General features: G+C 35.0%; 1 protein-coding gene across 9 annotated transcripts in view; it reads left to right on the top strand.

Moving 5' to 3' along the window:
* Positions 1–25761, top strand: part of Mipol1 (mirror-image polydactyly 1) — a 320736-nt gene that overhangs the window by 3207 nt on the left and 291768 nt on the right. The window contains exon 1 of one of the 9 annotated variants that reach the window (XM_074068121.1): positions 24112–24133. The exons of the other annotated variants lie outside the window; for them this stretch is intronic. The gene's annotated coding sequence lies outside the window, so the exon portion shown is untranslated. Of the gene's footprint in view, positions 1–24111; positions 24134–25761 lie in introns of those variants that run through there. 9 annotated transcript variants of the gene reach the window in all.

Below are 25761 nucleotides of genomic sequence, written 5' to 3'. Positions count from 1 at the left end.
CTTAATGAAAAGTTTGGGGGTAATCTCTATCTTTGGCACTTCTTTGATAATGAATTTTTTCAGTCTTCTTTGATTGTTAAGCAGCACAGATTTAAGATAGGATCCGCCTTCTACCACCAATGGATTATGGTCCTTAAGCTTTTCTTGCATTGAAATTCTGGATGAGATAATGTATTAGCCAGCAATAGATAACTAATGTTCTACTCTTAATAATTTCAGAAATATTTTAATACAAGAAATAATTTATCCTGAAGTTTCAAAGAAGTTTTTAGTCTCTTTGTATCACTTTAGTCTTATTTTATTTTTTTTACGAGACTGGTTTTCACAATTTTACCCAGGCTGGCCTTGAACTAATGGGCTCAGGATAGCTTCCCTCTCATCTTCCCTTAGCAGCTGGGAAGACAGGCATGTGCCACTGCACCCAGCTTGTCTTACTTTAAATATGTTTGAGACTACACCATTTTTTAAATCATGACATATTAAATTTGATGATTTAACTGTATATCCTACTTATTTTTGGTTATAGTTTGTTAGGGGTTTCTTTTTGGCAGTACTGGAGTTTGAACTCAGGGCTTCTGCTCACAAGGTAGGTGCTCTACCACTTCCAGCTCTTTTTGCTCTGGTTATTTTGCTGTCACTGGGATGAAGAAACACACCACCATGCCCAGCTTTTTCCCCTTGAGATGGGAATCTTGCAAACTTTTTTCCCAGCTTGGCCTTGAACTGGGATTCTCCTGATCTCAGCCTCTTGCATAGCTTAGGATGACAGGTGTGTACCACCACACCCAGCTATTGGCTGAGTGGGGCCCAGACTGGCCTCAAACTGCAATCCTCCCCAATCTCAGCCTTCTAGATAGACCTGCTTTTGGCAGTTGGTAAGAGCACCTCTGGTCCTGATTATTGTTGGCATTGAAAGTATTGTTAATTTACATTGTTTGGATATGTACAGGCAGGAGTATACTCTTGCCATTAATTTACATTTCTGCATTAGATGATTTGATTATGTATAAATATTACTTTGAGAATTATTTTCAAACTGCCTGGATTTATAAATTTTGGAAGCTACTGGAGTATAACAAGGTTCATTTTACTGGACCTCTTAATCCTGAATCATGTTTTTTTGTTTCCTTTTGAAGCATACCAACTTCCCATCTTTATAGTTTTATATTGAGGATTTTGCTACTGTGAAACAAGTTTTGAAAAACCAGAAAAATAAATGAGTAGGTAAATAAATGATAAAGACCAATTAACTTTTTAAGACTTAATTTGAAAAACACTATGTGTGAAGAAAGGAATATAAAACACACATGGACAGTTTACTGAACAATTGAAAACTGAGCATCTTTGTAACTACCATCAAAATTTTTTTAATTGAATGATTATTGAAATTTGTTTATGTCTACTTACAAAAAACGAAACCTGTATGTATGTGTGGCACAAATTCATTTGAAGTATCCTAACTAAAACAATCTTCACTAAAAACCAGGTATGCAGTATTCTGTTTCTCTTCCTCAGAGTGCTCAGTTAAAATAGCGTGCCCACTGGCACATATTTGTGAAAGTTGATAACACCGAGGATGGAAAAAAAATAATCCTAAAGTTTTCAGAGAGAAAATAAAAAAGCAGACTACCAAAAAATTAAATGCCAATGTCAGTCTTTTTGACAGCAGTATTGATTTCTGAAACACAGTATTATTTACAATGATTTCAAAGTTTTGAAGGACAAGACTTTTCAACCCTCAAACCTATGACAAGTCAGTCAATAATTAGTGAAGGTTGGAGGCAGAAAAAAGACATGTTTTAGACCAAGAAAAGCTCAGAAATTTCTTGAAATTATGCTTCTCCAAAATAAAGAAGGGAAAACAAGACCTGAAATATAAGAAATAGTACATACAGCTCAGGAAAAGAGTGAAATGATGTCCTACAAGGACAGTCAGCTCTATGGCAGGTCTGGAGAGCAATCTGACCAGATTAGAAGCCTGCAAAAAAGGAAATAAAGGTGATTTAAGAAATTTTGTAATCCCTGAGCCTGCAGTTTTCTTTGTTGGAAGACTTTCTAAATTATGAATCCAATTTCATTAATAGATATAGAACTGTTCTGGCTTTCTGTCTCATTGAGCTGGTATTGGTAGATTGTGTTTTTTCAAGGAATATTTCCTTTTCATTCACATTATCAAAGTTACAGGTGTAAAGTTGTTTGTAATTAATACACTATCCCCCTACCCCCTTTATCTGCAGTTTCACTTGGGCAGTTTTAGTTACCAAAATAGTTGCAATTAGAAAATATTAACTGGAAAATTTCAAAAATAAAAAATTTGTGTTTTAAATAACTTACAATAGCATGTTGTTACAATTATTCTATTTTATAATTAGCTATTATTATTAAACTGTTACTGTGCCTAAATTTGTTTTATTTTGGTTTTGTTGGTGCTGAGGATTGAGTGTGTTTAATTTTTAAATAAGTTTTATAGGATAAAACATATATAAGGTTCAGTACTAATGGTCTTAGAATGTATCTCTCTTGGATGAGGCGAGACTACATAGTATTCCCTTTTTATCTTTTTAAATGCAAGTAGGATTTTTTGATATCCTATTCCTTTTCCTGATACTGAGAATTGTTTTCTCCATTATTTTGTATCATGATCAGTCTGGCAAGAAGTTTAATTTCCGCTTATCTTTATACTTAATTAATTTTTGTGGAATTGGGTTTTGAACTCAGGGCTTTGTGCTTACAAAGCAGGCGCTCTACCTCTTGAGCCATACCTCCAGCCCATTTTGCTCTGGTTGGTTTGTAGATGGGGGTCTCCAGAACTATTTGCCTGGGCTGGCATGGAACCATAGTCCTCCCAATCTCAGCCTCCCAAGTAGCTAGGCCTCCCAAGCAGCTAGGATTACAGATGTGAGCCACCAGGCACCTGCCTTCACTGATTTTTTTAAATGTTGATTTTGTGTTCTTAATTTCATTGGCTTTTGCTCCTTACCATTTCCTTCCTTCTACTTGCTTTGTTTTAATTTAATTTAAGGTGAGGGCTTAGGTATTGATGAGAGGCCTTCCTCCTTTTTTAGTGTATGTACTTAGTGCTATAGATTTCCATTCTTGAAGAACTGAGCTAGTTACATCTCATAAATTTTGATATATTTCTATTTTTATTTAGCACAAAATATTTTAAGATCCTTTTAACTTCCTTTTGAAACATAGGTTATTTAATGTTATTCAGGGATTTTCCAGATTTTTACTGATTTCTCTTTTATTTCTTTTGTGGTAAGATAACATACTTTATTATTTCAGTTTTTTTTTTCACTTTTGTTGGGTGGTACTGGAGTTGAACACAGGCCTTGTGCTTGCTAGGCAGGTATGCTAATATTTAAGCCAGAGTGCCCTCCCCCCAACTTTTTTGTGGTACTGGGATTTGATGTCAGGGCTTTGCACTTGTAAAGCAAATGTTTTACTGCTTGAGCCACACCTCCAGTCCTTCCAGTCCTTTTTTGCTTTAGTTATTTTCTTGGTAGGGCATCACATTTTTTGCCAGGAGCTGGACTTGGTAGGGTTCTTCCTACCTATGTCTCCCACGTAACTGTGATTATAAATATGTACCACTATGCACAGCTTGTTTTGTTCAGAGGGAGTCTCAATATCTTTTGCCTGGCCTGGCTTCAAACTCTGATACTCCCAATCTCCATCTCCCAAGTAGCTGGGATTACAGGTATGCCACCATGCCTAGCCCCTATTTCAGTTTTTATAAATGTGTTGAGGTCTGTTTGACGGATCAGGATAGGTTCTATCTTGATAAATGTGCTGGGTACACCCTGCCACTGTAATGTGACATTTTCTATAAATGTTAACTAGGTCAAGTTGGTTGATGTTTATGTTGAGTCAATTTTTTGTCATTATGACAAAATACCTGAGTAAAACAACTTAAAAGAGGAAAGATTTATTTTGGTCCATGGTTTCAGTTCATGATCTGCTGGTTCTGTTGCTTTGGGCCTGAAGCATAATAGAATATCATGGTATAGAAGATATGATGGAGTAGAGCGGTTCACCATATTGCGGCTGGAAAGCAGAGAGACAGAGAGGAAAGGTCCAGGGACAACATAGACCCTTCAAAGGCGTGCCCCTCCCCCTCCAGTTCCCACCTCCTAATAGTCTGTTCAGCTCTGAATGAGTAAAGCCTTTGGTGAAATTAGAGCCCTCATGATCTCATCATGAAAAAACCTGTCAGCTGGCAACCAAGCCCTTAACACCTGAGCTTTCAGAGGACATTTTTAGATTGAAGCAAATAACAGTGTTAAAGTCAACTGGACAATAGTTAAAAGTGGTAACAGATTTTGTCCAGAAACTATTGCAATAGGCAAAAAGGAATTGGGCTCAATTCCAAATAAAGCAGGGACAAGTAGGAATTTGCTTGTAGGTAGGGACAAGGTGGAGGTCAGTGGATGGAAATAACATCAGAATAAGGGGGGATTCTGGTAAAACCCACTTGCTGAAGGGAAGCCAGGATGATCACATATTGACAATAATTCTGTCTAAACTGACTTGCAAAATTCTTTTAGTTAAAATAGGGCTATGCAAAGGTAAACATAGAAGCCTTAAAGACCGAGGCCCACTTGAGTGGAGAGTTCAGATGAGCCTAAAGTTTGTTCCTCTCATTGATAATATTGAGTTTTCTATAACCTGTGATTTTTCTGAATACTTATTTATTTTCCTGCTTACTGAGAGGGGTATGATTGTGGACTTGTTTATTTCTCCTTTCATCAGTTTTTATCAGAAGCATTTGAAGCTCCCTTGTTTAAGAGCTTTTGCATTATAGATTGCTTGTGTCTTGTTAGTGAAATAAATCCTATAACATACACTGTAGTTTGGGCAATATTCTTTTTTACTTTGGTATTAATACAGCTACACTTGAGTTGTTTGATTAATATTAGCATGCTTAGCTTTTTTTTTTACTGTGCTTTATTATCCTAAATAATATATAATTAGGAAAGAATAATTTATGGACATTTTCATTTTGTGTGCATTCTGTTACTGAATTTAAGTAACAGAGAAAACATTGTCTTATCAGGTGTGACCTAAGATCATATACTTCTATGTTAAGGCACAAGGTACAAGGATGTAAATATTCATCACATAGCTGGAAAAATTTTTACATTGTTTTCTTGGATAGAATTTGATTGGTAATTTTTTGCAGACCTTGTTTTCATTTGAGTGCTGAAATGTTGCTTTGCATTGTCTTAACCATATACTTATATATGTATATAATCTAAACAAAATGTACACATTTAAATTCCTTTTTAATGAATTATTTTCTGAAGTATGACAGACTTCTTTAAGCAACACGTCTTGAAACTAATTAATACTTTAATACTTTATTATCTTTTAAATTTAATGTAAATTGAAGCCACTTCCTTAATTTATGTCAAACAGCTTATTGCCAGCATGGGAGCTGCAGATACTGTGTTATAGCTTATTATATTCCAAAGTAGAACATTTTATTCAGTGGCATGAACTGGCACAGTGGGCAAGATTATTCTAACTCATTTGGGTAAGTGAATTATAGCTTAGGAACTTCATGTACAAAAATGTGCTGCCAGAGTTTTTGTGATTCTTTACTAGTAAGGAGCTCTGGATTTAGGATTTAATTTGTATTGTCTTTTACTTCATACAGCTGATTAATTTTCATCTTATTTTAAATTAAAATCTTCATCTCTTTCAATGCCTATGTCTTATTTGTCAACCAATTAGAATTGCAATCTCATTTAAAAGTGTTTCATCATATGATTACTAATTGATTGGTTTTGGAAGCTCATGGTCTTATGTAAGCATACCTTAAAAGTGGAAAAATTATTGTTTTAACTGAAGTTTTTTGGAATAGATTTTCTTTTAAAATATGTTTTTAATTTTAGGAAGTACTTTATGAAATTCGAAAGACTGCTATGTAGTGATTAGTGGATAAAAATTTAGACTGCTCTTTAACATATGCCACATTTAATATTAGTAGCATTTTTAAAAACTGCAAAAACTTCCTTGTAATGCTTAAACAAGTCGTGCTATTGCCGTCCAGTTATTATTTTTTATTTAAGAACTAATTGAACTAGCCATTGTTGAAAAGCAATTAGTCCTTTAGCTAGGTTGGGAGTAGGGAAGAGAATGCTAGGGAGCATAACCATTAAAATAATAGTGAGTCTTATTGTTAATGGCGCTGGTGCAGTCTATGATCAGAAGACTTCTAGATTCTTTGTGTCTGGTGGGAAGAATCCATTCCAGGACACATGGGTGTAAATGGAGTTAGGAAAGGGAAGTACAAAATCATAAATTCAACTGCATTTGAAGTCTAGTGAGAATGTAAGTGGTTTTAAAGAAATAAGATTTTTAAGTCCTTTAAAATCCTCCAAATGACTTGTTGAAAGATTTTTAAATAATTAATAGTAAAGTGTTTTTGAGAATTTTTCTTTCTTTCTTTTTTAATGGCCAGTCGCTTGGCTGTAACACCTTCCATCCCATTCCCCTTTTCCCAGCTTTTACTTGGACTTTCTTTTTTCCTTAAAAAGAAAAGCTATTGCTTTACTATTGGATTTGAATTCTATTTCCAGTTTCTGCATCTAGTTTTTGCACAGTAGACCAGAAACTTCTAAGTGTTTTTGTAGCAAGAGTTTTAGGCTGCAAGCCCAAATATAGGGGTTCCACTTGTCTGTTCCAGACACTAGCCCCAATACACAAGATTAAGAGCCCAGTAATGGTGAAGGGCAGAAAAAGATTAAATTAATGTGACAAGTACCTGCCTTGGGAAGAGACAAGCTGAGCATTCAGCCCATCTTTTCCAGTACAGATCTGTACTTTAGGTTTAAATAGAGAAGGAATTGGGGGCAGGGGGACAGAAGTATGCATAATTATTAAACAGTCCTACTTGAACTCCTATCCAAGGTACACTCCTGTGGTCCCAGGTGGTATTCCCAGGTGGTTTGGTTGCTCTAATTTCAAGATTGGTCTGATACGGTCTTGTCACTATAAGAGAGTCATTGCTACCTGGCGGGCTGGTGATCTGTCCTGCAGAGGCTCTGATGTTCCTTTCCTTGGGGGTAGTATCCCTGGTAAAGATGTTCTTCCTGGATTCCAAGGTGATTACTGGGAGAGAGACTCAGAGCAAAGGACACAGATAGAAAATGGAAGAAGGGAGCCTGCTTTTAGTTACCTTTGGACATTTTGTAGGCCCAAGTCAAGAGTCTTTTGTTGTTGTTGTTGTCATTTTGTTTTTAAGGAAAGCAGCTTTTAAGAACCTGTCCCATTTTGAGATTTCATTAGACTCAGATTGCTCTATCCCTCCCTTCAGACTTTATTGAAGACCCTTACACTTGTAGCCTACTGAAAGCATACATACTAATTTGGGGGGAGGGTTCCTGTGACTCTCAGATACCATTTTGTTTGCTGTTGTTTCCCTGTCTTGTGTTGTAAGTGTGGTCTTCTGATGTTTACCTAAGTTTGTAGAAAATTCTGCTTGTGGATTTGATACTGCCATCCTTGTTGCTCTGGAAATGTATGGGGAGTTTCAAAAACTGCTGCCTCTACCACAGTTTTCCCAGAATCCTTCTGGCTTTTTGTTGTTTTATACAAACTTAAATTTATTCAGTTTAAGGGGCTAGTCTTTTTGAAGTTATACAGTTAAAGTGTCTGTGTTTTTAAGGACTTGAGATTATAGATGGTGGCTGCTTCTATTTTTTTTTTTTTAAGTCTTTGCTTTGTAAAATAAACACCTGGCAGTACTTTTTTGTCTTAGAGATTTTGAAACCAGAGTTTTGGACTACAACCCCAAAGACCTGGGCTTCAACGTGCCAGATCTGTCCACTCACCCTTCTATGCCAAATAAGAGGCAATAATGATGAAGGGCAGAGAAAGGAAATTTATTACATGTCTTGAGAACAGGCAAAGTAAGCACTCTCATTAGCCATCTTCAGGGTATAGACATGAGCTTTAGCTTCAAGTAGACAAAGAATTAGGGGCAGGGAACGAAAGGTGTGTTCCAGTCACAGGTGTGTTCTAGTGGTTGAGTGGGGCCTGGTTGACCATTATCTTGGTCCTCTTCTTCCAGGGTTTGAGAGAGGTTGTTATTGCTGTCATCACTTGAGGGAAGCAATCTGGTTCCATGACATGATTACTCCACGGTGCTGTCTCATCATTATTTGGAGGGGTGGTCTGTTCTGCAAGACTCCTTTGTTCCTAAGGGGTAGTTTCAGTCCCTTGTTAGAAAGATGTTATCAATCATTCCTGCCCTTCCTTGATTCCAAGATGGCTGCAGGAGAGAATGGCTCAGAGCAAAGGACAACAGGTACAAAATGCAGACAGATGCCAAACTTTTCTCCTGTTTTTAGTTAATTCATAGGCTCAAATGCTTTTTAGCAAAGCAGTTAAGCACCTCTTACAATTTTACTAGTTTGTGAAATCTAGAATTTTAATTCCTTGATTTCCTAAAACAGGAAAAATAAGTGATTTGCCAGAGGCAACAGAGTTAATGAATGACAGCATCTTTATCCAAATACTCATTTTATGATTCTGTAGGAACCATCTTTAAACCAGTTAGAGAAGTGACTGAGTGAAGGAAAGTTGTTTAAAAAGTTCAACTAACACACCTTGGTGGGTTAGGACTCTCTGGGTTGTATGAGGAATAACCCTTCTAGGAAGAATAGCAGTAGGAATTTTGGCAGGCCCCTGATAAAACAAGAATTTTGAATTTCAGTTAATCCATGACTATCATGCCATCACTATTTAAAATGTGTTCTATAAGAGAAGCCTGAAGTGCTTTGGATATTATGCAGTGGCATGAGAAATAGAAAATTCACAAGGCATAGGTCTTAGTTTCCCACCACTGCTATAACAGGTGTAAGAAATAACCTCAAATTTGGTGGTTTGGAACAACACAGATTTATTATCTTACAGTTCTCTGAGAATCTGTTTTCTTGACTTTTCCTACTTCTTAGACACAGCCTGCTAATCATATGAAATAGTACATTTCTTCCAAGAAGGTAAACAACTCACATTTTACAGTCCTTTTAATGTGTTTAGTTCTTTGAATTTGTTTCAATGTAATTTATTTTTTCATTTAACCAGTGAAGTCACTATCTACCGTCTCTTCTTCTATCTGGGATTTGGAAATGGTGGGGGAATAGAACAAAGATATATCCAGGGTCTAAAACAAAAAGTTTGTGTATTTTCAGAAAAATGGATGGAACGAGCTTGAGATTTAGTGTCTCAGGTATCATAGACTTTAGTTTTTCTTTTCTTTCTTTTTGTGCTGGAACGGGGATTTGAATTCAGGACCTCACACTTACAAAGCAGGCACTCTACTGCTTGAGCCACATCTCCAGTCCAACACCAATTAGTTTTTACTTCTCTGAGGAACTCATTTAGTCAGTGTTGATGGGGACACTGGATATGAATGAATACATTGTTAGAGTCATAAACATTATTGAAAGATTAATGTATTTAGGAAGAAGGCATAATGAAACACACTGAGAGTTGTTGAATAATAGGGGTTGAGGGAAAGGGTAAAACTGATGAAAGTAAAATACATAGAAAGATTGATGTATTAAGAGCTTATTCATATGAATTAATGTCATAGAGTAGTAGACTAACATTAATGAAAATAAATCAACACAAAAATATAATTAAATTTTATATCGAGTTTATGCCAAGATGTGGAACTAAAACTATTAAGAGGAAAAACTCTGTTACTGTTACTACTGATTGTATACCTCTTTATGGTAGTAGTTGATTTTAGTGGGGTTTTGTTGAGTTAAATTTACATACTTTGTATTATAATTCAAAAAAATTGTTTGATTTGAAGTTTGTTTACATCAGTTTAAAACTACTACTTGTAGCAGAAAGACAGATATCCCATGGTCTCACTTATATGTGGAATCTAAAAGAAGTGGAACATAGTAGAGCAGTGAATGGTGATTACCAGGAGCTAGGGGACTGGAGGGGCATACTGTTGAGATACTGGTCAAAGTATACAGAATTACAGCTAGGAGGAATAAGTTCAAGAAGTCTATTGTACAACCTTATAGCTATAGTTAATAACAATGTATTATATTTTTGAAAATTGCTGAGAGTAGATAGACCTTAAGGTTTTTACCAGGAAAAAAAAGGTAAGCTAATGCATTTGTTAGCTAATTCTATTTAGCCATTCCACAATGTGTGTATCAAAACATGTTATTTATTATTGAGGAAAGGTCACTAAAACATTTAGAAACACTGTTATGTTTCTGTATGTCTCCCTAGCTATTTGTTATTATGAAACAATGATTTTTTTTTTTTGGCAGTACGAGGATTTGAACTCAGGGCCTGATGCTTGCTAGATGCTTTACCACTTGAGCTACACCCCAGCCCAGCAATGAACTTTGGAGATTTTACATTGTCATCTACTTGCAATTTATTGCACCATATTTGTATCTTTGTGGAGTGACTTGTGTGTTTTTTCCCTACCTTCGAATTCAAAGTGTGAGCACTTAGAGAGTTTTCTTTGAAAAAAAATCAGCTTTTACTGTTTGCTTTCTTACAGAAAAATTTGTAAGATGTTGAGGAAATCTCAAGTATTCAGAAATAATCACTTATCAAATGAAAAATTTTGGGCAGAATATCGATTAGGGGACATGTGAGTGATGCCCTCTTATGAATGAAAAGTTAGCTTTTTGAAAGTCAGTTTTGTTGTTTAGCAAAATGGGTAAGAAGGGCTAAAACATAACCTTTGGAAATGTTAATCATGTCTCCACTAGATGGGGCTGTATACTAAAGTTATTGCATATACCTGAGATAATACTAAGATCAAACTGAAGTAAACTAATATGTTAATACAACTAAATAATCAACTTATTTGTTTATGACTATGGATAAGATATAATTTTATCCCTTATATGTAAAGTGTTATTTACCAGTCCACTTGTGGCGAATATGTACAGTTAATTCATTATTTTGTAGAACTGATAAGTTTCAATTCGTTGTTCTTTATACTTTCAGTTAGTACTTTAATTACCAAAAATATAAACAATTATCCCTAAATAGTTGAAGTTATAGTAGACAGCTTCCACGCAATAGTTTGCCAGAATAACTGAAATTCTACATTCTTTTTGGTATAATCATACTGAAAATGCTTAGAGTAAGCTTAATACTCAGTCTAATACATTGATCCCTTGTAGACACTTCTGCATCTACCAGTTTAGTTGGTTTATATACTCACTAGGTGTTGGTTCTGGTGTTTGTTACTAAACTTGTTTATACTAGTAGCATCTGTGATCATAATTATATAAATTAATTCAATTGAAATAAGCTAAGGGAGATGTCATGTCAAATAGCTTCTTCCTATGAAAACTAAGATGAATGTTTTGGAATACTCAGTAAATGTAGATTGCTAAAACAAAGACAAAAACAAACTATCAAATTAGATGTGACTGAGAAAGCTATAAAAACTAGAAAGATTTTATACTTGAGAATGGGACAGAAAGTGTTCAGAATTGTGTAAATTGTGTATAAAAGGTGCTTTAATCTAAATAAATTATATAAAATGTTCTATGTGTTTAAATAGAAGAAAATAAAACTATAACTTTATTACCAGAGATATAAGCTAACAAATCTTTCTGTCTTGAATTTGAATAAATATAATGGTTTTTAATCTTTGTTATTTCAGGTTTTAGGATTTGTTGTTGATTTTTTTTTTTTTTTTAACTAAAGCTTTGGAAATTTGTCCCTTAGGTTCTCTGGCCTCTTTAGATATAAGTAGCATGGGATCACCTTGTTGTAGATATGCAAGGTAGGAAGTTTTGGTTTAGTAGTGAGTTTCTCTCCAATAGAAGTTTCTTCTTCCTCACTGTAATCCTGTTAGAGCAGTTTCATATTTTATACTTTTATAGAAAGAATGCTGCACTAGGAGTCAGAAGGTCTAGATTTTATTCTTAGAATTGAGGACCTAGAACAACAAATATTTGCTGAATAAATGAATGAATCAATGGCTTTTCTATTTAGTAGTAGTGAGATTATAACCTGGTCAATTAACCTTTCTAAGAGCCTTATCTTTAAAATGAGATTTTTGTTAGTTCAACACACATTTCTTGAGTAATGTTAGTCAGGCACACCAATAAGAGGTATAAGCCTCCTTCAAGATAATCAGACTATTTAGCTTGGAGGGATAGATAAGCAGATAATTAATATGCACTGTGACAAGTGAGCTGATAAAGATCTGTATTGGTAGAGTTGTTCAGACAAATGGGTAACTTCTTTACATCTGTAAATAACAGTCATATATTTATTACTGGTGGTGGTGAAGGGGAGACTGATTATATGTTCCTAAAACCATTATAAATAAACAATTTTAAATCTTAATCATCTCTCACTATTTGAGGACATTTCTGAAAAATATTTTTAAAAACATGTTTTAGTTTTCTGTAGTTCCTGTTTTCACTATGGAATCAGTAGTTCTTGGAAATTACAGTCATGTGTTTCAAAATTAGATAATATAAGCACTATGCATTTTTCTGCATTTTGCCTGAGTGCAACTACATATGTAGTAGATATGGTTGAAGAATGTTTTTTGCATTTCCATTTGATAAAGGGTGACATATGGAAATCTTAGTTAGCTAGCATTGCATTTCTATTTTTTCCAGTGATGTTTTAGTAGCTCTAATAGATTCTTTCACCCACTTCCTCTGATCCTGAGTCCTAACTGGTTTACCTGCATTTAGTTTGAACAGAACTGACACTTTTACAATTTTGAGTTTTCTAGTCCATGACCATGGTAAATGTCTCCATTTATTTAGGTTTTCTTTTATCTCTCTCAGTGAAGCTGTATTATTTTCTGCCCAGGGGATTTGCTTTGTTCTAATAATAAAGATGTTTAGTATAAATAGTGAAATGAAGTATAAATAACCAAGACTCTTGATTTGTTCTAGTATCAAAGGTACATTTTTTAATGTTTCACCATTCCTAGAGGATTTTTGGCTGTGACTCAGCACTTTGTGCTTGCTAGGTAGATGCTCTACCACTTGAGTCACTCACTCCATCAGCCTTTTTTCGTGTTGGTTATTTTTGAGATAGGGTCTTGCTTTATATTGGGGCTGGCCTGTACCACTGTCCTCCTGGTTGTGCTTTCTTATGTAGCTAAGAAACAGGTGTGTGTTACTGTGCCTAGCCATTGGTTGAGATGAGGTCTCCCAAACTTTTTGCCAGGCTGACCTTGAACCACTATGCTTATCTCTACCTCCTGAGTAATAAGGATCACAGGTGTAAACCACCTTGTGTGGCTAATTTCTTCTCTTTATTTCTTCTTATTTCTTTGGGTTTATTTTACTTTTGTCTCAATTTCTTGTGATGGATAGATACTTATTAATTTTCTCTCTCCCCCTTTCTAATATATGTATTTAAGGATATAAATATTCTTCCAAGTAATACTTAAGCTGCATTTCACAAATTTTGCTTTGTGAAATTTGATATTTTGATTAATATTGCTATGAACTTTGGTGTATATTTCTATGAATTTTAACACAACTGAAGATTTGTATAGATACCACTACCGTCAGGTTACAGAGCAATTCTGTCACTCCAAATAATTCTCTAGTGCTGTCCTTTATAGTCACATTCTCCTTCTACCCACATTCCCTATCAAGCACAGTAGTCTACTGGTGTAGCTGTATCATACCTATAAGGTCATATAAATAGAATCTAAGTGTGTAGGTTTTTGATACTGGTTTCTTTCACTGAGCTTAATATTTTATTTTTTGTTTTTTATTGCTTAGTAGTATGCCAGTGTATGTATGTGCCACAGTTTGTTTAGTCATTCATGCATTGAAGAACAATAGAGTTGTTTGAAGTTTTTGTCTACAGATTTTTGTGTAGACCTAAGTTTTCATTTCTAGGTAAATACCCAGTGCTCAGACTGTTATGTTATATACTAAGTGTACTTTTGGTCTTATAAGAAATTGCTAAAGCACTTTCCAGACTGACTATACTATTTTGTATTCCCCCACACAGTGTCTGAAAATTCTGTTCTTGACCCTCATCATCACTTGATATTACTTGTATTTTTAAATTTTCAATTCAGTTTTAATTTTTTGTATATTTTGGGATCAGACCTAGGGCCGTATGCAGGCTAAACATGCACTCTACCAATGAACTATACTCCCAGGTTTTTTGTTTTTTATTTCAGTCATTCAGTTGTATATAGCAGTGTCTAATCATGGTTTTAGTTAGCATTTTTCTAGTGGTTTATTAGGTTGAACATCTTTGCTTAAACTTATTTGCCATGCTTATATCTTTTTAGTGAGCTGCTTATTTCAAGCACTTTGTTTTTATTTTTTTATTGTCAATGTTTTTGTTTTTTAGTTAGCATACATTAATTGTACAGAAGGGTTTGTTTTAATATAAATTCACCACCTTTGGTCAAATTCACCACCCCTATTACTCTTTCTTATCTTTACAACCTCCCCTTTTAAAACAGTTTTGAATTATTTTCAAATGACTGATTAGTTACTTTACTTCTCCCCTGCACCTAAGTACTGCCAAAGAAATCTTCAAGATTGGCAGATATAGAGCCATAGTTTTCGAAGTCAGAACAGCTTGGCGAGCCTCCTACTTGTCTTTGAACAGCTTTTTTGACCTACCCACATTAGAAGGTAAACTCATTCCCTCTAACCTCAAGCCAATGTTTCTACTGTTCCCCTCACTCCCAATGTCTGGTCTTCTGCCTCACAAAGCAAAATAAAAATGGGTGTTTACTCAACTAGCAAAAAAAAAAAAAAATCAGTTTTGATGGGCTTTTTTCTATTTTCATGTGTGTTTATGAAGTACTTCAGTCACATTCATCTGCCTTCCCCTTCTTTTGTCCTTCCCCTTCTGCTGGTGCCCACCCTTAAATAGTCCCCATTTTACACTTGTGTCATTTATTTCTTTTTTAGCAATGTAGATTCCCCATATGAGAGAGAACATGCAGTATTTTTCTTTCTCAGTCTGGCATATTTCTCTTAACATGATAATCTACAGTACCATTCATTTTCTGGCAAAGGATATAATTTTATTCTTCTTTATGAAACTGAATATTTTTAAAAAATCCATTAGCGGTTGACAGTCACCTAGGCTGATTCCATAATTTAGCTATGGTGAATAGTGCTACTATAAACATGGGTGTGCAGGTGTGTCTATTGTATGCTGACTTACATTCCTTCAGATATATGCCCAGAAGTGGTATAGCAGGTCATACCAGGTAGTTCTATATTAGCTTTTTTGAAGAGTGTCCATACTAATTTCCAAGGTGACTGTCCTCATTTACCAAAAGTATATAAGGGTTTACCCCTTCTCACATCCACTCTAGCATTTGTTGTTGTTTGCTTACTTGATGATTGCCATTCTGACTGGGTAAGATAGACTGTCAGTATTGTTTTGATTTGCATTTCCATTATGGTTAAGGATTTTGAACATTTCTTCATGTATTTATTGACCATCTTTTATTGAGAACTGTCAATTCAATTCAGTTTCTCATTTATTAATTGGATTGTTCCTGTGGTGTTTTAATTTTTTGAGCTCTTTATACATTCTAAATATTAATTTTTTACCCAATGAATAGCTGACAGAGATTTTTCTCCCATTCCGTAGGTTGTCTTTTGATTCTGATAATTGTTTTCTTTGCAGTGCAGAAACATTTTAATTTGATGCAATCCTGTTTGTCAATTCTTGTTCTTATTTCCTGAGCTATTAAAGTCCTATTCTGAAAGGCATTACTTATTCCTATATCTTCAAAGGTTTTCCTTATGTATTTCTCTAGTAATTTCAGAGTTTCATTATCTTACATTTATATCTTTGATCCATCTTGAATTATTTTTTTGTACAAGATGAAAGATAAGAGTCTAGTTTCAGTCTTCTACATATGGACATCCGTTTTTGCCAGCACCATTTGTTGAAGAAGCTGTCTTTTCTCCAATGTATGCTTTGGCACCTTTGTCAAAAATCAAGTAGCTGAAGCTACATGGGCTTATGTATGGATCTTCTGTTCTATTTCATTGATCTACATGTCTGTTTTTTGTGTTAGTTCCATGCTGTTTTGTTACTAAGGCTCTGTAGTATTATTTGAAGTCAGATACTATGATAGCATTGCTGTCACTCTAGCATTGCTCTTTTTGTTCAGGATTGCTTTGGCTATTTGGGGTCTTTTGTGCTTCCATATGAATCTTAGGATTGATTTTTCTGTGAAAAATACCATTGAGATTTTGATGGGAATTGCATTGAATTTACAGATTGCTTTTGGCAGTATAGTCATTTTCACAATATTAATGCTGCTGACCCATGAACATTGGAATTCTTTTCATTTTCTAATGTGTTCTTTAATTTCTTTCTTCAAGGTTTTGTGATTTTCATTGTAAAGATCTTTAACCTTATTTGTTAGGTTTATTCCTAATTACTTAATTTTTTTGAGGCTGTTGTGAATGGTATTTCCTGATTTCCTTCTCAACCTGTTTGTTGGCGGTACATGGAAAAGCTACTGATTTTTGTAAGCTGATTTTGTATTCTGCTATTTAGCTAAAAGTTTTCTTTTTTAATCAGATGTAAGAGTTTTTTGTTGGAGTCTTCAGGGTCTTTATAGAATCATCTCATCTGCAAATAGGGATAATTTGACTCCTTCATTTCCTATTTGTATTGCTTTTAGTGCTTTTTCTTGTATTACTGTCCTGGGTAAGAATTCAAGCACTATATCAAATAGGGGGTCGAGAGAATGATCACCCTTGTCTTGTTCCTAACTTTGAGACAATGATTTCAGTTTTTTTCCCATTTAATGTGATATTGACTATAGGTTTATCATTTATAGCATAGTCCATAATATGTTGAGGTATGTTTCTTCTATTCCTATTTTCTTCATGCCTTTTATCATAAAGAAAGGAATTTCAAAGACTTTTTCTTCATCTATTGAGATGATCAGGTGATTTTTTTCTCCTGTATTTTGTATATTTGCTGTATTACAGTTATTGATTTGTATGTGTTGAACCATCCTTGTATCCCTGAAATGAAACCAACTTTATCATGGTATTTGATCTTTTAAATGTATTGTCAAATTTGGTTTGCAGGTATTTTATTGAGAATTTTTACATTTACAGTCATCAAGGAAAGGAGTCTATAATTTTCTTTTTGTGTGTTTGTGTCCTTATCTGGTTTTGCAATCAGGTTAGTACTGGCTCCATCGGTTGAGTTTGACACAGTTCCTTTCCTTTCTATTTTTGGAATGGTTTGAGAAGCACTGGTGGTATTTCTTCCTTGAAGGTCTGGTAGAATTCAGCAGTGATCTGTATAGCCCTGAACTTTTCTTTGTTCGGAGGCTCTCTTTTACTCCTTCAATTTAATTGCTTGTTATAGATCTGTCTAGGTGGTTTATATTCTCATGGTTCAGTTTTGGCATTTATAAATTTCTTCTGATTTTCCAGTTTATTAGAATGTAAATTTTCAAAGTATTCCCTGATGATCTCCTAAATTCCATTGTTATTTGTTGTGATCTCTTCTTTCTCATCTCTAATTTTATTAACTTGGGTCCTGTCTTTCTTTTGGTTATTTTGGTAAGGGTTTGTCAATCTTGTGTATCTTTACAAAGCATCATATTTTCGTGTCATTCATTCTTTGCCTTTTTCTTTTAGTTTCCATTAATTTCTGCTCAATATTTATTATTTCTTTCCATCTACTGCTTTTGGATTTGGCTTGTTACTGTTTTTCTAAGACCTTGAGGTTCACCGTTGGGTTGTTTTTTTGAGATCTCTGATTTTTTAACATAGGCACTCATAGCTATAAACTTTCCTCTCAGCACTGCCTTTGCTATATTCTAAAGGCTCTAGCAAGTTGTGTCTTCATTTTCATTTAATTCTAGAAATTTTTTGATTTCCGCTGGTCATTTCTCTGACCCACTAAACATTCAAAAATGAATTGTTCAGTCTCCATGTGTTTGAATGTTTTCTGAAGTTTCTCATTATTGAGTTATAGTTTTACTCTTTTGTGGTCTGATAAAAATACAGAAAGATGTTTCAGTTTTCTAGTATTTGTTGACTTGCTTTATATCCTTAAATGTGATCTATTTTGAAGAAAGTACCATGGGCTTCTGAGAAGAATGTGTATTCTTCAGCTTTTGAGTGAACTGTTCTGTAGATGTTTGTTAAGTTCATTTGATGTATAGTGTCACTTAGTTTTGAAGTTTCCTTGTTGATTCTTTGCCTGGATAACCTATCTGTTAGTGAGAGTGGTGTATTAAAGTCACCTACTATTATTGTGCTGGGGTCTCTCTGTTCTTTTATGTCCAGTTTATGAAATTCAGTATGTCCGTGTTTAGCACATGTTTATAATTGCTCTATTCTCCTAATGGATTGATCCCTTTTTCAATGTGAAGTGACCTTCTTGGTCCTTTCTAATTTTGGTTTGGAGTTTGCTTTGTCAGATAGGAGTATAGTTACTCCTGCTTGCTTTCAGGCTCCATTTGCTCGGAAAATGTTTTTCTATCCTTTTATTTTAAGCCTCTGTTTGTCTCCACCAGTGAGGTATGTTTCTTGTAGGGAGCAAATGGTTGGGTCTTATTTTTTAATCCAGTCTTCCATCTCTTTAGATTGTGGAATTATGACCATTAACATTCAGAGTTATTATTGAAAGGTATATAGTAATTCCTGCCACTTTGTTGTTTTTGTAGTGTTTGCTTTTTCCATTCTCCTCATTCATTCATCTACGCATTTAGTGAGTTATATTCTTTTCTGTGTTTCACAGTTGCAGTTTTCTTTCTTTTCTATGTGTAAGATTCCTGTGATATGTTCTGCAACTTTGGTTTAGTGGTCATGAATGCTTCAGTTTTTGTTTATCATGGATAGTTTTAATTTTTCCAGTAATGAAGGAAAACTTTGCATATAATAATCTAGGTTGGCAATTATTTTCTTGAAATATATCATTCCTGACCTCCTTGCTCTTCAAGTTTCTATTTAGAAATCTCTTATTCTAATGGGTTTGTCTTTGTAGGTGACTTGGTTCTTCTTTCTTGCAGCTTACAATATTTTGTCCTTGTTCTTGCATAATGTTTAACTATAATAACAATGTAGGGAGGTGATTTTTCTGTTTGGAGTCCTAAAAGCCTTCAGTATGGGAATGTCACCTCCTTATCAAGATTTGGGATGTATTCTGTTATTACTTCATTGCATATTTTTCCATGCCTTTAGCTTGCACCTTTTCTTCATTATCTGTGCCTACAAATCATAGTTTTATTTTATTTGTTTGTTTCGGTGGTACTGGAGTTTGAAATTAGGACCTTACACTCGATAGGCAGATGCTATACAACTTGATCTGTACCCTCAGCCCTTTTTGCTTCAGTGATTTTTTTCAAGTAGGATCTCATGTTTTTGCCTGGGGCCAGTCTCAGACTGATCCCACTACCTACATCCTCCTGGATAGCTGGGATAGCTCCACCCAACCTAGCTTGTTGGTTGAGGTAGGGGTTTTGCTAACATTTTGCTGGGGCTGCCCTTGAACTTGGTTTTTTCTTTATCTTTATCTATATGTTCTAATAAATCTACTTTGTCTTCAAGCCCTAATATTAGGTCTTCAGTTTGTTCTAGTGTTCGGATGAATCTTTCAACTGTGATTTTCTTTTGACTTACTGACCTTTTCATTTCCAGAATTTCAATTTCATTTTTTTAGAATTTCTATATCTTTGTTGCATTTCTCTCTCTTGTTCAACATTGGCTTCTTTATTTCATCCAGCTCTTTGAGTGTTTTTTGAGTTAATTCTGGTATTTGTGTCCTTTTTAATTTCAGTGATCATTCTTATAATAATTAAAAAAAATTCCTTGAGATTTCATCCACTTCATTATCATTAGTGTTTGCTATTGAGTTGTTGCGTTTTAGAGGAATCATGTTGCCTTGTTTTTCATATTTCTCATGTCTCTGCATTAGAATTTGCACATCTGAGGCCAAGAGAAGGCAGGACAATGTAGTGGCAGGGTTGAGATGCTGTTTCTCACCACTGGACTGGATATGGCTCAGTAGCCAAGCATTCACCCACATGTTGAGGGCACTGGGCCCTTAGAGTGAGGAAAACTAGCTGAAGTCTCCTGTAGAAGAGTTGGTTTTCTGCTTTTATGCTGCTTTCACTATAGAAGCTTCTCTTTGAATACGGGGAGTGGCTGCTGGCTTCGGGAATCTTTATAGTCTGTGAACCAGGTAGGTTTCCACTTGTTCCATATACTCCCAGTTTTTGTCCCTGGGGACAGCAAATATCCAAGTTTAGGGCTGACCCCCAAATACATTGGAGAGTTGGGGGAGTAAACAGAGTCCTGAGTTTTACACTGGCAGGGGGAGAACTGAGGAACCAAGGCACTCTGCCTGCTTTTCTCAATTCTTTTATATCCCGCCCAGCATTTTCTCTCCCTGTGTATGGGAAGATGCTGTAGAAGTCATGTGATTTGGAGTGCACAGTCCCATTTGGCAGCCAACAGACTCTGTGATGTAATGCCTGGAGACACTTCTCAATGCTTTTAGACTCCACTGCAGTTTATCTCTATGTGCAGGGGAGGAAGCTGTAGAAATCTCATGATTTGGAAGGCCTGGGCTTGGGTCCCTCAGACCTGCTTGGTAGCAAACACACATGGAGATGTAGTTCCCAGAGGTGGGTCTCAGTGCTTTCAGACCCTGCCCAGAAGTTTGCCCACTTGTATGGTGGATCAGCTGTGGGCATCATGTGATTCCAAGGCCTTTGCTGGGAGTTCTCATTCTTGCCTCCCAGCTAACACTGGTAGCCTGAAGGCAGGACTTAAAGCTGAAAACTGCACCAGCCACAGCCTCAGGTTTCTGCTCCAACCTCAAGCAGTGAACCTCACTTCTTGCTGAGGATGGCGGGTCTCCCACCATTGTACTCTTCACAGTCATAGCTCTCTGCCTCTTAAATTTCTCTGTGGGTCTACATCAGACCCTGTCACTCTTCTCAAGCACGTCTCATGGCTATCTCCAACCCAGACACTGTGGCAGGTGTTTCAAGACTCCCTGAGCCATGATTATTTCTTGCTCTCAAGCCCCATAGTTGCTCATTTTCAATAGGCCCCCTCTCAAAATGGTTCTTTGCTATAGCTCTCTCAGACAAGGGGAACAACAGAATGTATTTCTTCACCAAGGTTAGCCTTCCACACCAGAGCAGTCACTGTCTCACCAAAGCTCTGTGTTTAACTTAAGGGTTTATCCTGCAGCTAGAATTGCTGGCTGTTGGCAAGGCTGTCTGGCTTACCTTGCAATTGCATCTTAGCCTTCCACCCCATTTCCTGCGGATCCAGGGATGGGGTCGGGTTTGTAACTGTTTCATGTTTTTCTCTGTTGCCCTTGATTCTCTGTGCTTTTCTGCTGTCCTGGCACATCTTTTATGATTCTTGATGCTTTCTTTGCCTCTCTTTCTCCCTTCAGAATATAGTCTTTTCTCTGTTATTTGACTCATCTCATTCACAGAGTCAAGACAAAAGATGCTTCTAATGTGTCCCTCTCCTGTGGGAAGCCTATTGTAAAGTTTTAATAGTTCTTTATATATTCTGGGTACAAGTACTTTGTCAGATATATAATTTGCAAATCTTTTCTCACTGTTTGAAACTTCTCTTAATTATCTAAGTGTTTCTTTGGTACAATGGAACCGTTTAATTATAATAAGGCCCATTTATCATTTTTTTCATATATGAACCATGCTGTTGATGTCACTTCTTTTTTTTCCCCTTTTTTCTTATTGTTGTGCTGGGTGAGGATACATTGTGGCATTTACAAATATTCTTACAGTATATCAAATATATCATACTTGAATTGATCCCTTCCATCGTTCTCCTTTATCCCCCTCCCACCATTCTTGGAATATTTTCAACAGGTATCATTTTTCCATTTACATACATGTATACACAGTACTTGCACTATATTCACTCTCCCATTCCCTTTCCCTACCTTCTCCCCTTTCCCACTGGTACCACCTCCCCCCCCCACCCCGCCCCAAGCAGGACCTATCTTGCTCCCCTGTTCTCTGATTGTGTAAGTAAAAAAAAAAGATTGTTTAAATAGCTACACAGGGAATTTCCTTATATATATACATATATAATGTATATATACATTATATATGTATATATAATACATATATATATGTATATGTGTGTGTGTGTGTGTATATACATATACATGCCTGAATTGGTTCATCTCCTCCAGTTTTCTTCTTCCTACCTCAGTCCTTTTTTTTTATGGTGGCTTCACCAGGTTTAAAAATTCTATATTCATTCTTGTATGGAGAGTTGATGTCACTTCTAAATCTTTTTTAAAAATTTTGCTACTTTTGTATCATGTTCTCTTCTAAATCTTTTTTAAAAATTTTGCTACTTTTGTTTAGAACTATATCCTTTTTAAAATAATCAATTGACCTTTTTTTGACAAGCAGTTTTAAGTTCATAGAAAAATTGAGTGGAAAGTACAGAGTCTGTCAACCCCCATCCGAATTTCCTGTTAATATCATCCATTACTGTTATAATTCTGATCCGATACTAGTACATTATTATTAACAAAATCCATAGTTTACATTGGGGTTCATTCTTGGTGTTGCACATTGTATGGATTTTGGCAAGTATGTAATGGCAGGCATCTATCATTATAATGTCGTAGAGAAGAGTTTCACTGCCCTAAAAATTCCCCTGTACTTCCCCTATTTATGCTTCTACCCCCCCAGCTATGGCAGCAGGTAATCTCTTTATTGTCACTAGGTTCCTGTTTCCAGAATGCCATATGGTTGTAGTACATAGCCTTTTCAGATTGGCTTCTTTTAATTGGCAGTATTTCAGTTTTCTCATGATTTGGATCATTTTTGTAATAAATTGGAAAGAATTTAACATACTCAAAGTAACAGAAAGCTTACTGTGGGAACATTCTAGAAAAGTTTTTATTTGTAATAACTGATTATCAGATATAGCAACTATCAGTTACCAATTTCTCTAAGCTATTTTCATTGAAGATTATACTCTTTCTTTTTAAACAAAAACAAACCAATTTTAGCTTGTCTCATGAACATGTAGTTGTGTATCACCAGTTTGTGGTATATTTTCTTTTTAGCATTATTAATTCTAGCCCTCTCCCCCTCTGATGCTTCACATGGAGTTACGAAATGAGGGGAAGGGGTAAGTGTCATCAGACATGTTTCCCACTGAACTTCAGGCACCTAAGGAAAGTTCATTTCGTCTTTTGCAACTTAATAATTGTAATTTTCTGCTGATGAATTTGCATTTATGCACCACCATTAATAGCAGTTATTTTGTGTTATGAAATGTGTCAATCCAGAAAAGCATAGAAAATAATATATCTATAGTGAGCTACCCAGATTTGTAACAAATTAAATGTTACCCATTTTGCTCTTTTTTCAATCCTGTTTTTTTCTGTACTAACCACTGTTGAAAGTAAGTTGGGTGTTTTACCAGACCCATAGCTATGTATTAATTTATATAAACATACATCCAAATATCAATATTTAAGCATAGTTTAAAAAATATATAGACATTCTACATATTTGTTCTTATATTTTGTTCATTTTTCTTGTACGTATCTTTGTGTTATTACTTACCAATCTACTTAATTTAGTTAGTGACTTAAAATATGTCTAAACATCCTACATTTCCTAGTGTATAGTAAACACTGAGAAGATATTTGATGTAGTCATACTGTTAAATGAAGGCCCCTTTTAAATAATAAGTTGATAAATATTATCATTTAATAAATATCTTAAGCATGAAAACATTTTATTGTCTCATGGTTCATAATACTTTCCTAGGAGGGTTATAATGTAGACAGTCATCTTTATTTTCATACTATGTTACTTTACCAAGAGTCACTTTTTTCTAGTGTCTTTGAGTCAAGTGTTTAAATTAGGAGTTGGAAAATTATGGCTCATTTGACCAAATCTGGCCTCATGCCTGTTTCTCTAATAAAATTTTATTCTAACACAGCCATGTCCTTGTATTCATGCATTGTTTATGGCTATTTGCTTGCTACAGTGATGTAAGTGAATAATTGCAAAAGACTATATGGTTCATAAAGCCTAAAATACTTAATTCCTGTCCCTTTACAGGAAAAGTATGCTGATCAATATTACATGTTGGTGAGTATGACATGGTACTAGGAGGACTGAATTTATAGTCAAGAGTTATAAATTTGACACTGTTTGTTCTTTGACTTTGAAGGAAATTGCTTTATCTTCCTATAGTTTAACTTTTGAAATCATTTCTAGCCCTTACGTTATAAGAAACTTTGTAATTTTAACATTTAGAATAGGTATAGGTAGATATAATATATACATAATCTATCCATAGAATAGATATTATAAATATAGATGTAAAGATAAACATACAAGTGTTCTATAAAGAGGAGGAGATACTACATTTTTCTTAGGGCTTAATAAATGCGGTAATGTTCATTATGAACATCCAATCTGATTCCAAAAGTAGGTTAAATCGTAGATTTTCTGATAAGCCTGTGTTCTATTGTATTAAATGGGAAAGTAATAATGTATTGCTATCCCATTTTCAGATCTTAATCAGATATCCCTGAGATATCACTAAAACACCGTTCGACAAATATATATGTATACATATATATAAATCTATATTTATGTATATATAATTACATATGTATACATATATATATATTTGATGCCATAGTATGACATTTAAAGTACTAATTGCCGAATTACATAATCGTTCATGAACTCATTTTCGTTAGTGAATATGTAATGGTTTGTTGTAGGGATTATGCTTTTCCTAATTTGTACTGTTTTATAATATACAATGATATATCATGAATAAATATAGAGCAAGAAATAAAACATTTAAAAGAAGTTGCTTATAAACTAAAGTCAACATTCAACTGATAAATTCCATAGGTCAGGGTTTATGAAGATTTCTGGTAGGAGCAGAATTACCTTAGGCATCCCTTAGGAGGGAGGAACTGAGTTATAGATCAGCTTAACTTTTTTCTTCATCATATACTACCTGTCCCTTACCAGTATCTCCTTGCCACAAATTTCTCATTGTCTTACAGTATGTTCTGCAATATTTTATATAAAAGGAGAACATATTACTATCCCAGTGATCACTAGGACTTGAGCCAAGCAAGGGGAAATGGGATTTCCTCTTCAAGATATGTTAATTGCAACTATATTTGCACAAGTCTTTTGATGTATTCTTACTATTGTATTCCTTTTCCTGCTTTATCAACAGATACTTGTACCTTTTTTGTATGTATTTATAGAGGCATTTACTTTCACATTTTACTTTCTTTTTGATCCATTTTCCTTAAAAGTCATGTTAGTTAAGGCCTTTAAATCAACCTGACAATTTTTTTTGTTTGTTTTGTTTTGGTATTACTGGAGGTTGAACTCGGGGCCTTATCCTGTCTAGGTGGATTCAGCCAGCCCTTTTTGTTTTGGATATTTTTGACAGAACATCTCACTTTATTCTCAGGCCAGCCTGCACTACTCACTATCCTCCTATTTGTGCTTCCCTGCTATAGCAGGGGATAAGAGGTGCGCATTACCATGCCCAACCATTGGCTGAGATGGGGGGTCTCCCAGGATGGCCTCCAATTACAATCCTCCTGCTTTCTACCTCTTGAGTAGCTAGGATTATAGGCTTGAGGCACCATGCCCTGCTGAAAATATTTTCTGAGTATGTAGTTCAAATAAATTTGATTTTCATGTAATTATAGTAGTGAACCTATATTTCTACTGTT

This window comes from Castor canadensis, chromosome 3, assembly GCF_047511655.1.
Source record: "Castor canadensis chromosome 3, mCasCan1.hap1v2, whole genome shotgun sequence".
Taxonomy (NCBI): Eukaryota; Metazoa; Chordata; class Mammalia; order Rodentia; family Castoridae; genus Castor; species Castor canadensis.
Note: the sequence above shows the minus strand (reverse complement) of the source record. Positions and strands in the feature narration are given on the sequence as shown.